Source organism: Carlito syrichta, unplaced genomic scaffold (genome assembly GCF_000164805.1).
Source record: "Carlito syrichta isolate Samal-C Ts95f unplaced genomic scaffold, Tarsius_syrichta-2.0.1 Scaffold303668, whole genome shotgun sequence".
In the NCBI taxonomy this organism is placed as follows: Eukaryota; Metazoa; Chordata; class Mammalia; order Primates; family Tarsiidae; genus Carlito; species Carlito syrichta.
Genome location: NW_007247764.1, coordinates 263,506 through 268,128, shown reverse-complemented (window position 1 = coordinate 268,128; position 4,623 = coordinate 263,506).

Sequence of the window (4,623 nt, the reverse complement as noted above, 5' to 3'; positions counted from 1 at the left end):
GGGGACAAAAACCCCCCCCCCCCCAGAGACCCACGTGGCCTCCTCCATTTCTTCCCCATTTAATGAACTCCCACGATATGCCAGGATCTGGGGCGGGGGGTGGATTCAGAGGTCAACCTGGCCGGCTGCAGCCTCCCTTCCCAAAGCTCCCGTCTAACGCTGCACCTTGGTGGGTCACCCAGGGAGGCTCACACCAGCAGCTGGGGAGCCAGGGGCTGGATACCTGACTGGACCTGGGTCAGTGTCAGAGCAGACTGGAAGAGGAACGGAGCTCGGGCCCTTATTCTCGACGGGTAGGGTGGCTGCAGGTTGTTGTCGAGGGAAGAGCTGTGTGTGAGGAGGTGCAACATCTGCCACAGGATCTGCCATAAGGGTTGCTTTGAGCTGAAGACAATTGAGAATCAACAGCAGCAGGAAGAGGTTGTCCCTGCACTCCCCTTAGTTTCCTAAAAACAAAGCCTCCAAAATAATTCAACTATCATAAATCCCTTTCCTAGGAGTTTCACAGCCAGAGAAGGTTGACTTATCACGGAAGAGACGTCAACACAAGTCTGAACAGGGCCGTGTGCGGTGGCTCGTGCCTGTAATCCCAGCACTTTGGGAGGCCGAGACGGGAGGATTGCCTGAGCCCAGGAGTTTGAGACTCACCTAGGCAACAAAGCAAGACCTCAACTCTATAAACAAAAATAAAAAATTAGCCAGGTGATGGTATGCACCTGTAGTCCCAGGTACTAGAAAGACCGAGGCAGGGAAGCATCACCAGAGCCCAGCAGGTCGAGGTTGTAGTAGCTGTGACTGTGCTACTGCATTCCAGCCTGGTTGACAGAGTGAGACTTTGACTCAAAAAAAAATTGGTAATGGAATAATTTACGTTCTTTTTCATACTAAGTCTTTGAAATGCTACCCTTTCAACACATCTCAGTTGGGACTGGCCATACTTCAAGTGCTCAGTAGCTACGCATGACCTGTGCCTGCTACCCTGGACAGCGCAATTACGGACAGATGTCGTCTGAGTATTCCTGGAAGGTCCCCTGGGAAGTATGACTCTAAGAAATGGGCAGTGGCTCTGAGAACATAGCTGCAGCCCAGCAAACCAGAGGCCTGGGCCCGTCTGAGATCACAGGACACTACCAAAAACAATCCAGGAGGCATCTGGAGAAGGTGTCCACGGCCCCTTTTCATTTCCTGTCCTGAGATGGAGAGAATCCCCCCAGGCTCCACCTTTCCTCTGTAGTCTCCTGGGTCAGGCTGGTCAGGTCTGGGCTGACAGGCCAGAGGAAGGAAGTTTGCTCCTGCTGATGAAACTTCATTAATTCATTCAACAAATACTTAGTGGGCAGCTACTCTGTGCCAGACACTGTTCTGGGATACAGCAGTGGACAAAACCATTTCCTGCCCTTGAGTAGAAGACAATGAAAAGTAAAAAAAAGCAAACAAGTAGATGATAGTATACTGTATAGAAGGCAATGAGGGCTGTGGAAACAAAGGAAAAAGCAGAACAAATCAAGGCCAGAAGAAGTGCGGGGGTGAGGTGGGTTACATTAAATGCTGTGGTCAGAGCTGGTCAACAGAGAAGGTGAGAGCTGAACAAGCCCAAATGCAAAGCATTGAAGGAGGCGAGGAAGCCAGTCAGGGGAGCATCCCAGACAGAGAGAATAGCAAAGGCCCTCGGGTGGGCGGTGACATGTCTGATGGCTGAGAATCTGCAAAAAGACCAGCATGACTGGAGAGGACTGGGCAAGGGAGAGAGCACTGGGGGATGGATGGAATCACAGAGGGAAGCGGGGCAGGGGAACAGGTCATTTAAGTCCTTGCAGACCACTGCAAGAGCATTGGCTTTAATTCTGAGAGAAATGAAGAATCGCTATCGATTTTGAATGATATGATCTGTCTTCCATTTTAAGGGTAAGAGTAGAAACAGGGGAACCAATTAGGACGCTCTTCCAAGGATCTGGGGTGGAAGATGATGGTGATCAGACCAGGGTAGCAACAGTGAAGATGAAGAATAAACAGATTACAGATGTATTTTGAAGGTAGAGATAGTAGGGTGTGAGAAAGTGTCGTCAAAGGTGACTCCTAGGTTTTTGATTTGAGCAAATGGTAAGATGCCAAGGCTATCTACAGAGATAGGAGAGGCTGAAGCAGGAGAAGACCAAGAGTCTGGTTTTGGACATGTTGAGTTTGAGATGTCTATTCAACATCTAAAGAGAAACATCAAGAATGTCAAGCAGGCGACTGGAATTATGTGTCTAGAATTTGGGAGAATGGTCTGGGCTAGAGACAGAACTTCCCTATCATTCTGGAAGTTCTCAGTATATAGATGGAAATTAGAGCCCTGGGACTTGCTGAAATTATCTGAGGAACAGAGAGAAGAGGACCCTGAAGTATCTAATGTGAAGAAGTTGGGAAGATAAGAAGAACCTGCAAAGGAGACAGAGGAGAAATCAGCAGTGGAAGGAAAAGCAAGAGACTGTTGTGTCCTGGAAGTCAACGGAAGAAAGTGCTTCAAGGAAGAAGGAACCAACTCTATGGGATGTTCTTGGTGGGTCACCTAAGATGTGACTGGGAAAGGGAAATTGACCATTGGATTCAGCAACATGGAGATCGCTGCCACCTTGATGAGAAGAGCACCCATAGCACAATGGAAACAAAAGCCTGCCAGGGTGGGCTTTAGAGAATATGTGGGGTAGGAGTGGAAACAGTGAATATAGACAACTCCTTAAGGAGTCTTGCAGGAGGATAACTGGCAGGGTATGGGTCAAGAGAAAGCTCTTCTAAAAATCTACTTTATTGAGGCATAGTTTGCATACAGTACACTTGAAGTGTACAGTTTAATGAGTCTTGACAAATGTATGCATCCATGTAACCACAACAATCAAGTTATATACCACTAGCATCACCTTTGAAAGTTCCCTTATTCAGGCTCGGTGGCTCAGCCTGCAGTCCCAGCACTTTGGGAGGCCGAGGTGAGTGGATTACCTGAACCCGAGGGTTTGAGACCCACCTGGGCAACTTGGCAAACCTCATCTCTACAATAAATAAAAAATTAGCCGGGTGTGGTAGTGCACGCCTGTGGTTCTGGCTACTTGGAAGGCTAAGGCAGAAGGATCGCCTGAGCCCAGCAGGTCGAGGCTGTGGTGGCCAGGAGCGTGCCACTGCACTCCAGTCTGGGCGACAGAGTGAGACTCCAACTCAAAAAAAAAAAAAGAAAGTTCCCTTGTGCCCTTTAGTCAGTTTCTCCTGTCACCACCCTAGTCAACTCCAGACAACCACGGATCCATTTTCTGTCTCTGAACCATTGCTAAAATTTCTAAAATTTCATATAAATTGAATCATACAGAATATACTCTTGTGTCTAGCTTCTTTTGTTCAGCATATATTTGGGAAATATTTATGTTGCTGCTGTTCCTTACTTTATACTATTGACTTCATTTCACTGTATGGATACACCACAATTTGATTACCCATCACTTGGTGTTGGACATCTGAATTGTTTCTAGATTTTGGCCATTATGATTAAAGATGCTATGAACATTTGTATGCAAGTCTTTGTGGGATGTAAATTTCATTTCTATTGGGTGGATATCAAAGAGTAGAATTGTTGGATCTTATAGTAATATATAGTTAATTTTATAAGAAACAACCAAACTGTTTTCCAAAATGTCTATATAATTTTATCTTTTCATGAGCAATGTATGCATTCCAGTTGCTTCACAGATTTACCAACACCTGATGTTGTCAGTGTTTAAATTTTAGAGGAAGGCTTTGTTGCTTTTATTGATTGATTGATTGTAAATAGACTTTTCATTTTGGAATAGCTTTAGAATCACAGGAAAATTGAAAAGATAATACATTACAGAAAGTTCCAGAATACCCTCTACCCAGATTTCCCTAGTGTTACCATCTTACATAGCCATGGTATATTTGTCAAAACTAAGAAATAAACACTGGTACAATATCAACAGACCAGCTATAAACTCTAATCTGATTTTGCCAATTTTCTCACAAATGTCCATTTTCTGTTCCAGCATACCACATTGCATTTTGTCATCATGTCTCGGTTGTCCCAATCTGTGATTGTTTCTTAGTTTTTCCTTGTTTTTCATGACCTTCACTGTTATGAAGAATACTGGTCAGGTATTTTGTAGAATAACCCCAGTTGAAGTAATCTAACATTTTATGATTCAACTGGGATTATGGATCTGAGGGAAGAATGCCATAGAGGGGAAAGTGCCCTTCTTCTCATCACACCGTCTTGGGAGTATATGACAGCATCATGACCTACCACTGGGGGTGTTGACCCTCATCATCCGGTTAAGGAGGTACCTGCCAGGCTTCTTCCCTGTAAAGTTACTGTTTTCCTTTCCATATCCTACTTTTTTTTTTCTTAGATTCAGGGAGTACACATGCATGTTCATTACATAGATGTATTGCATAGTGGTGGGGGTTGGGTCTCAGGCGGCCCATTCCCCAGATAGTGAATATTATGCCCCCTAGGTAGTTTTTGAACCCTATCCCCCCTCATCTTCTTCCTTATTGGTGTCCCCTGTGTCTATTATTTCTATCTTTGGGACCATTTAGCTCCCACATATGAGATAAATGAGTAAGAACATGTAGTGTTTG